This window comes from Nannospalax galili, unplaced genomic scaffold (assembly GCF_000622305.1).
Source record: "Nannospalax galili isolate Female #2095 unplaced genomic scaffold, S.galili_v1.0 scaffold645, whole genome shotgun sequence".
Classification (NCBI taxonomy): domain Eukaryota; kingdom Metazoa; phylum Chordata; class Mammalia; order Rodentia; family Spalacidae; genus Nannospalax; species Nannospalax galili.
The window spans coordinates 529,731-540,049 of NW_008353556.1; positions in this window are offsets into that span (position 1 = coordinate 529,731).

Here is a 10,319-nt window from a genome sequence, read left to right on the forward strand (position 1 = left end):
TGTCCCATGCCCGTGGGAGGAGAGTGGGCAGAATGGAAAGTTACCAGCTTAGGTCTGTTCAGCAGTTTTAAGAAATGGCTGAGCCTCAGGCTCCCAACAGTGCAGGGCTCAGGACAAACTCCTCTTCCTTGAATCTGATGGTGAAACTCTGAGCAGCCGTTGGTTTCGAACGTATTCCACTGTTAGCTGTGTTTACAGTCCACTTAACCACTCCAAATCTGGGTCTTGTCCTAGTTCCTTGTTGATTTCCTGTTGCTGTGAAGAACGCCATCAACTTGGTGAGGAAGGTGTTTATTTCAGTTGGCAAGTTATGTTCCATCATATGAAGCCAAGGCAGGAACTCAAGGAGTCTTGCAGAAATAACAGAGGAATTCTGCTCACTGGCTGCTTCCTTTGTCTTGTCAGGTACATTATATAGCCCAGGCCCACCTGCCTGGGGCTAGTGCTACCCACAGTGCACTGGGTCCTCCTACATCAAGTTAGAAAATCTCATAGACATCGCCACAAGCCAAACCTTATCAAAGAAATTCTTGAGTTGTGGTTCCTCTTCCCAGGTGACTCTATGTGTGCATAGTGTTAACATCCAAAGCTAGCTGCGAACTGCCAGGTGTCAGGTGGCTCTGTTTAGATTCTTCCTTCACCAGTGAGTAGCCATGTGAGCTTGTATGAAGGCATTAGCCACTCTGTCCCTCAGTTTCCACATCTGAAAACTGTGGATGATCATGGTTCTAGACTCATAAGTTTATCTTGAGGGTAAAGTAAGTCAATATCTCTAAAGTAGGTGACATGATTTCAGCACCAGTAAACACTGCCTCATCACTAAAAGAGTAATTTGAATACCATCTTAATTCATAAAAGGGTGTGTATTAGTTACTTTTCTGTTGTTGTGATAAAACACCATGATCAAGGCAGCTCATGGATTGAAGAGATTTTTGGCTTATGGCCCCAGAGAGGTAAGAGCCCATCATGGCAGGAGAGGCGTGGCTGGGACCCAAAGCCTGTTGACCGTATTTTCAGGAAGGCATAGAAAGCAGAGTGAGCCAGACCAGAGTGGGCATGTCTATATACTCCTAAAGATCACCCCCAGTGATGTGCTTCCTCCAGCATGGCTGCATATACTAAAGGTTCCATGATCCTCCCCAAACAGCACTATGTACTGAGGACCAAGAGTCCAAATGCTTGGCACCTCTGGGGACATTCTAATTCAAGTCCACAGGGTACTAATGGATTCATCCATAGAATTATTGTGCTGAATACACAGTAATAATGAATATATGTTATTATACACAAAGATACATACAGTGAATATACATCAATACATCGCTGGTAACAGTAGACATACTGAAGTGTTAAGTGTTAAATGAATGATGGGCTGAGGACAGGGCTCTGTGTGTAGGAGTGCTTCCTCTGAAAGCATGAGGACCTGAGTTCAAATCCCAGGATCTGCATAAAAAGCCAGGGATAGCTGTATATCAGGATTTCAGGTGGAGGAGACAGGTGGATTTCCAGACCAGACAGCCTAACCCAAATGAGCAATCTGGTTCAGTAAGAGAACTCGTCTCAAGGTGGTAAGGAGGACTAATAGAGGAAGTCACCACATGGATGTCCTGCTCTGCCTTCATATTTGTACACACAGGTGCACACACATACAGTTACATGTACATGCACCACACGCATTTAATCACACACACAAAGTAAAAATGTCTATCTAGAAATGCAGCAAAATACTGACATAAACATATTTACTGATTTTTGGCTTTGTTTTATGCACATAGTGTTTTTTTCTTTGACAATGAAAATTACATTTCTTGGTTTTGTGTGTGTATTAGCCACTTTTCTGTTGCTGTGATAGAAACACTGACCCAAGCAATTTATAGAAGGAAGAGTTTATTTGAGCTTACAGGGGAATTACAGTCCGTCATGTCAGGGAGACACGGTGGCTGGAGGTGGCTGGAACAGGAGCAGCAGAAGCTGAGCTCTCACATCATCATGCAGGCACAGGAAGCAAGAGAGCAACTGGAGATCTGTCAAGGCTAAAGAACTCTGTAAGCCCACTCCCAGTGATGGGCTTCCTCCAGGATGGCCACGCCTTCTAAAACCTCCCCAAACAGCGCCATCATCTGGGGACAAAATGTCCAAACATTTGGAGCCTATGGGGATATTTTCATTCAAGCCATCACAGCTTAGAAGTTTAAAAGTATAAACATTCTCGTTCTTTAAAGTTTACAGAATGTCCTGGCTGGTTAGCTTTGGTCAGTTGGGAAGGAGGGCTCTCACTGAAGGATTGTCAAGGTCTGATTAGTCTGTGGCCATGTGTGCTGGATAGCTTTAGTGTCAACTTGGCACACCTGGGTTGAGGGAGCTTCAATTAGGGAATTGCCTCTATTGGACTGGCCTGTGGCCAGGTCTGTGGAGCATCTTCTTGATTATTGAGTTATGTGGTAGAGCTCAACCCCCTGTGGGTGATGCCACCCCTGGGCAGGTGGGCCTGTGTCGTATAAGAAAGCAGGTTGAGCATGGGCCAGGGGACTGAGCCAGTAAGCAACATTCTTCCATGGCCTGTGCTTCAGCTCCTGACTCCAAGTTCCTGCCCTGAGTTTCTACCTTGGGCTCCCTGATGAACTGTGACCCGGGAGATGTAAGACAAATAAACCCTTTCCTCCCCATGTTGGTAGTGGTCAGAATGTTTTGCCACAGCAATAGAGAAACAAACTAGAACAGAAATTTGGTTTTTGGTCTTGTTTTGGTGTGGGGAACTGTCTTGCTGGCTGATGTGGGAAGGACCAGGCCACTGTGGGTGGTACTGCCCCTGGGCAGGTTGTTGAAGACAGCCTGTTAAGCCTGAGTCTGTGGGCAGCCAGTATCCTTCCTCTGAAGTTAGTGCTTCATGCTCCTGCCTTGAGCTCGCGAGTGTGAAATCAGATAAAGCCTTTTCTTTCCAAGTTGCTTTTGGTCTGAAAGTTTTGTTACAGCAACATAAAGCAAAGCAGGACTCCTGCCTGTAGGAAACCAGGATGCCAGGCCCTAGGGTGAGGTGAGCCTAAAACTTATAGGTCCAGGCTGCATTCTCTGCTAAAGGAAGGGGCACTGAAAACAGTGGCTCTGATAATCCCTGTCCTGCAGAACACTGTTAGGCTGGCAGGAGGAAGTGGCCTGGTCAAAGTGGCCTGGGAAAGCGTCTTGGTCAACAACCCTTAGCTCATCTCCTTGTCCTAAACAAATAACTCAGCTATCCCTGGCTAAGAGATTAGGCCAGGTTAAAGGTTTACTCCTGAGCTAAAAGCTATCCCAAGGAGCTAGCAGTAACGTGGGATATGGCAGTCACATACAAAGATTTAGGGCACAAAGAAACAGGACATTTAGTCTGTTAGTTTGCGCCAGGATTCTTAAACTTTTAACTCTTAGAAAGAAAACATTGTGGCCAATAAATTACTGGATGGGCATTGATAACCATGAGTAAAAGTTTAAGAATCCTTCTGGTGCCAACTAACAGACTAAATGTCCTGTTTCTTTGTGCCCTAAATCTTTGTATGTGACTGCCATATCCCACGTTACTGCTAGCTCCTTGGGATGTATAAAAACCATCTAAATTCTAAAATAAATCGTCCTGTTGGGAAGACACAGGTCCCAGAGTTTGACTCTGTTGCCGCTGATCAGACCCTCTGCCCCGAAGCCAGCAGGTCCCCCACTAAGCAAAGCAAACCTGAGTCCCGACGTCTGACCTTCTGTAAACATAGTCTGAATAACTGCCCACCCATTTATTCTTGGGGCTGGGGACCAACCCATTCACTCGTGGATACTTTTCTCACATCCAGCATCCTGAGAAAGTGCCAGGCCTTTTGCTTTGCAGAGAAAAGCACTGATGCAGTGCAGTGGTGCCGGCAAGCACTGGGGCCCAACAGCTGTTTGCCCTAGGACCAATGCCCAAATGGACTTTCCTCTGCACGGAGAAGTCAAGTGGCTAGAAGAGTGCTGGGAAGACAGGATCTCCTCTCTTGTGAATGTCATTTACACAAGAACTTGAGGCCTGATCATTTTCTTCTGTTTATTGTTCTTAAAAAGTAAAGACAAGGGGCTGGAGAGCTGTTTCAGCAGTTAAGAGCCCTCGCTGTTCTTACAGAAGACCCAGGTTTGAATCACACTACCCACATAGCGGCTAATAAGTATCTATAACTCCAGTTCCAGGGGATCCAACACCATCTTCTGTCCTCCGTGGGTGACTGCATGACACAGCTGCACTTACATGCATGCAGGCAATATACTCATACACATAAAAAAGTAAAAAGATAAATAATGATGAGCACCGTATGAAGCAGTAAATAACGCCAACTGGTTTTAACTAATGGGATTTGTCAGCTGTGTTCCTAAGCTAGAAAACATATTCTTTAAACACATACAGCAATTCATAGAACTGTAGAGCTAAAATGATTTATTATTTTGTTGAGATTAAAATGTCACTCACCATCCATCCATCCATCCATCCATCCATCCATCCATCCACTCATTCACTCATTTTTCAGACAGTAGCTCAGTGTCATGCAGTAGCTCTGGCTGGCCTTAAACTCACTATGAGGCTGAGGATGACCTTGAATGCCTAATCTTGCTGTGCCCATCTCTGGAGAGCTGGGAAATTGGGCTTGTACCTCCAAGACGGGCTCACAAGCTCAATGAATTTAGAAATGCTCTACCTTCTTTAAAAAGCCAGTGTCTAGGAAAAGTCTAAGTGCAGAGGTAAACCCAGAAATGCATTCTTCAGTGAAGCCCTCAGCTGGGTAAGTCATTAGTAGGTTATTCTGAATTATTCATGAGGTATATGCATCCATACATATATACCTGTCTTTATGCACTTAAGTTTTTTAGCTCTTCTGACTTTAATAGCCTTTCTGGCAATTATTTTCTGAAGACTATCACCCCTCTGTTCTCAAAACAGAAAATGTGTATTTCAAACTAAACTTGAGTTCCTTTGAAATCCCATCAGTCAAAGGCATATATACAGGCCAGTGAGACACAAAGATCTATAACTTTAGAATAGATTTGTTTGTGACAAAGCATATATTCCTCACTGTCTCTACATCCCACAGTGTATGAAAGGCGAATTGTTCAAAGATTCATAAAACATTTGAAGACATGTCTTTTCAGTTCTAACCTTTTGGCCGTATTGAAGCTGAAACTATTCCCATATGTCAGTTTTATTGCACCAAATTTCTGACAAGAATGAAATCAATAATCCCTGGCATCATTCTTAAGAAATAACTGCTCTTGTTTGTAATGTGATGAAACCCACAAGAGCTTAGGGGTGCTGCACAGTAACCTAGCCATCTGCATCTTACTGCTGCCTGCTGCATATTAATCAAATCCTCTTCTCGGTTGTTTCTGAGCACGAAAATCTCTCTTGTCGTCTTCCCACTAAATCTGTGGCTAAGGTTGGATCAGTTAGGAGAATGGAATGTTTTTCTTTTAAATTAGTTATTGATTTTAACTGTTCATATTTTTGGGGTACAATGTGACAGTTTGATATATGCATGCAATGTGTGAAGATTAGATCAAGGCAGTTAGCATTTCTTTTTTTTGGTCTTTTTGAGACAAGGGCTCCCTGTAGCCCCAGCTGTCCTGGAACTCACAGAGATCCACCTGCCTCAGCCTCCTGAGCGCTAGGATTAAAGGCCTGCACCACCACATCAGACTTGGTAGTTAGGATTTCTATCTCATTAAACCTTGAAAATACTGACACATAGTATTTTCTCCTATTTATGAAAAACGGTATGATGTTTCAGTGAACATAGCATGTGCCAATTCGAGAGAGATTATTACTGTTCTTTCCTTCTACCTGCATTTTATATTTGGAGGTTTGTGCTCCTTGTAGTTATGTGAATGGATGATGGACAGGTAGCTGGTGGTGTCGAAAACCAGAAGCCACCTTTTTATAAGGCTTCCCTGCCATCTCCCTAGCACCTGGGGGTGTGGGTGTCTCAGATATTCTTTTACTCACCCTCCCCAGAAGGGAACCTTCCACAGTTCATATAAATTTCTATGCTGGCTCATGAGGACCTGGGTTGGGGAGTTTGAAGAGGAAGTGTGGTGTTCACAAGTTCCTGGGCATTAATGTCTAGCAGAGGCTCCAGGAAGATCAAGTCCTCTCTAGGTTTTACATTTGAGAACGGCAAAGTTGCTGAGGTTAGTTTTACAATCCTTTCTTCATTAGTACCTCCATAATTCTTCCCTTTCTTTCTCGTTGCTGCAGTCATGAATAATCTTTGCCTGGACTGGTTTTCCCACCTCCCATGCCTTTAGTCCATCTTTTTTAAGGACCTTCTATTGAAGCGCTGCAGTTAATCTTCCCAAACTGCCCGCTTCTCATTCTGTTCCTAGCTAGTGGGATTTAATACTTTCTCCGTTCCTTTTCTAACGACCCATGATACTTGAGAAGGAATTATTCTGTTCTTGGTCACCCAGGATCATTTCCATCTTCCCGTGTACGGTGCTCTCTCTTCTACAGTCTTGGCTCCTATAGCAGTTCAACTCTCTGTTTAATGTGGTACATACAGCTCAGGAAGCCACTAGAGGCCTCTTGCGGGTCTCCCAGTACCTGCTGAACAAAGACCATGAGCATGAGAAACCTGGAGTGCACTGAGAGGGCTTCCTCCTTTTCTGATGTATTTCGTTTCCCTGTCATCAATTACCACACTGATTTTGTCTCTGTATTTTCTTGGGTGTTTGTCCATTTCTTTGAATACTCTCAACTCTCAGGACAACTGTTTTTATCACTTACTGAAGTTCATAACTTCATTTTTCCTTCACTAAGAGTCCTCCTTCTTCAGTGCATCTTACCAAGCTTGCAGTATGTACTGTGCTCTTAATTTTCTACTGCTAGCCCTGAATACCACCAACTAGGTAATTTATATTTAGTAACAAGTTTCTTCAGTGTGTGATTACAGTGTCTGGAGGTCCAAGGTTGAGGATCTGCATTTGCTGAGGGGCTCACATAGAAGACACACAGAGTTAAATATTACAGGCCTACATTGAGATGACCCATTAGCTAGTTAGTCCATTAACCCATGACAGGATTGAGTCAACTTAACTCTTTTTTTTAAGCTTTTAAATTTCATTAGAATCTTAAAGAACAATCCTCAGGGCAGGCGAGCTGGAGCTGGTCATCTTGGCAGTTGCCTTGAGGAGGAGAGTAGTGGGAAGAGGGAAGAAAGCCATGGAGCCATGCAGGTTAGAGCCTTCATGGGTGGCTGGGAGAAGGAAGAGTTAGAGAAAAAGTGAAGAAATTCAAGATGCTGGGGCAGCCCAAAGCCTCAAAGAAAGCATGTTAGTAAGAAAGGCATGAAGAAGAAAAGGAGAAATTACAGTTTCCTGAAGAATTCAGGAAAGCGGACAGACTTACGGAGACCTGCGTGACTGTGGCTGGTCTGGAAGTTCTGCCAAGTCAGCTTAACTCTTAAACATTCTTCCTTCTACTAGCGCAGCATGGGTTTAGTGGAGACAGTCACATCACAGCAACCCATCAACCCAGCGCATCAATTATGCTAACCCCGCCCCCCAGCATTTTCCTTCTAGTTCTAGCTCTTTTCTTTCTGCTGCACCAAACACACACAGTCACTGTCCATGTGAGTGAAAATTCTTAACAACCGTGATTCTCCATATATAGAGGTTTGCTGTGATTTCTGATACATTGTGTCTTAATCTATTAGAAATGATAACTAAAGGAGTGCACTGATTCTTATTCTATTTTAGCTTATTTTTAATATTTATCATTTTCTATCGTCAGGTTGGCTTATCAGTAAAGACAAAACACCTGCCCTTTGGTGGACAAGGGTGCGCAGTGCACACCAAAGACCCACGGTCCTCCTCAGGTGGTCAGCAGCAATTTCTTCTTCAGCCAAGAAGTTGGTAGAGATATAGTGACGTCATTTGAAGGTAGCCAAAGTGTGTGAACCCACCTCACTGCTTTGACTCCTGTACATGAGTGCTCAGTGTGTGTGAGTATACCTGATAACGTGTAGGAGTAACATCATCACTTCGATTCAAAGAGTAGGCACACTTAGGAAGGTCAACTAGCCTGATTCTGTCCTAGTGAGCATTTAGACTCAGAAGGTTTAAACCAAAACTGCTTGTCCTGCGCTCTTAGGGTCCTTTGTAGAAACTGTTATTTGAAACAGTCATGTTTTATTCAGCTGTTTAGGTTTATTTTTCTATTTTTTTATTTTAAAAATATGTTTAAAATTTCAGCTTTAATTACATGCATATATGTGTGTCTGTGTGGGGGTATGTGCATGTGAGTGTAGTGACCATGGAGGACAGAAGGCGGTGTCCTGTCCCCTGGGGCTGGACTTCACCTGACAGGGTGCTGGGAAGGAATTCAGGCCTCTGCAAGAACAACAATTTCTCGTTACCACTGATGCATCTCTCCAGCTCTGTGTGTCTTTCTGTATCTATTTTTATGTCTACCGAAGGGAGAGGTCGTTTTCTACCTGAGTTTTACTTACGGGAACTTGAGAGATGAGAATAGAGAAGATACCCTTGAATACTTGCCACTACTGTTTGTCAATTTTTTATAGAAAGGGCACTTTCCAGACAGAAATTATGCCTGTGTAGCTGTGGACGTTGGCGTGCTGCCTATTTAGTATCAAAGGTAAATCTTCAAAGGCAGATGTTCCCATTTCATCACCCATTCATCAGCACATCGGATCTGCAAACAGGTGTTAACTAGGAGGAAAGAGCTACTTACATATTTAATGATCAAATTTGTATGTACCAACAAAAGCTGTTGGTGTAGGAAAAATAACTTGTTTCATATGTTTGATTTTGCTCAACTCTGTTTTCCCTGAGGGCTGGAAGTCTTGGTTTTACTAGCACGTATTAAGGAGATAAAACGCTTCTAATTTGTTTCTTGTTTGACCTTTCCTGGAACCTATCTCCTGAAATGAGGTTTGGATCTATTAATGACTCATGGGCAGGAGTTCAGGGTTCTCATTGTTAAACACTCAGACATGTTCTTCTCCTGAGGAACAGGGCAGAGCAGCTGTTGGTTACAGCTCCATGAACATGTCTATCTACTGAGGAGTTCCTCAAAGAGAGAGGACAGTGTCAGTGCGCTGGGTGTGGACACTGGGGACATTCAATCTGCCTGTGTATTCTTACTCTAACTCGCTCAAAGATTCACTAGAAAATAAACAAGTTTTGGCAATTATTTTGTAATATTTATGTAACATCTAAGTTTTAGTATAAATTATAATTTTTATGTTTTTTCAGAATTTGCATCTTAGCATTCAGAGAGAACCTGGTTAAAACAGCAGAGAATAGATGCTTCAGGAAGATCTGAGTTTGAAGTCAAAGATTTAAAAATCTGATTCATGGCTTTTCAAATTAAATAATTTATTATTAGCGATTCTTTTAAATGTTTTACAGAACAGTTTGTTATAGTGCCACAGAAAATCAATTGCAGATACAAAGTGAATATATTGAAAACATTTACCAAGTAAACAGACTTGAACAGATTTTCTTTGAAGTCAGCTTTGCTAGTGACTTGACATTTGATCCGGTTTACTTAGGAAGGTGAGCCACAACACTTACACCTTTCCAGGAAGAAAAACAAGGCATTTCCTCACATTTAGTCAAAGAACTGATGAATTTTTGCCAACAGAAATTATCACAAAATTATTATTATCTGAAATAGCCAATTACTGTCCTCTGTGGACTCGGGTAAACATTTGCTGGTTATTTTTCAGCTTGACATAAAACAATAAGCTGTCAGGTTGGTAGTTACTAATCTGCAGTGAAAATGTGTGGGTTGGCTGTTTGGAAGGTAGTCCCAGGAGCTGCAGTGGTGGGGAGCCCTTTCCTGAGAGGTGTTACTGCTGGCGAAATAAACTCACCTGTGTTGCCATCACCTTTGTTTGGACAAGGATCCAAACCCTTTCCAAATGGGCCTTTTATTTTGGCGTGATTTTAGTGTTTCTACTTTACCATAGTTCTGCTCCTACAAGAACCTTACAAGGACAGAGTTACGGAACCGCCCTGCAACCATTCCCCCTTCTTAGCACTTAGTGATGGGGAGAACTGGTCACACGATGAGTCAATCTAACACATTACTGTGAAAGAGATCCATGTTTCACTCACATTTTTAAAAAGTACATTTATGTACTTTTGTGTGTGAGTGCATGTGTGTGTGTGTGTGTGTGCGTGCATGTGTGCGTGCATGCGTGTGTGTGCGTACGTGTGTGTGTATGCATACCATGGAGCACATGTGGAGGTCAGAGGACAGCTTGTAGAAATGATCTGTTCTTCCACCAGGGGGTCCAGGGAAGAGCCTT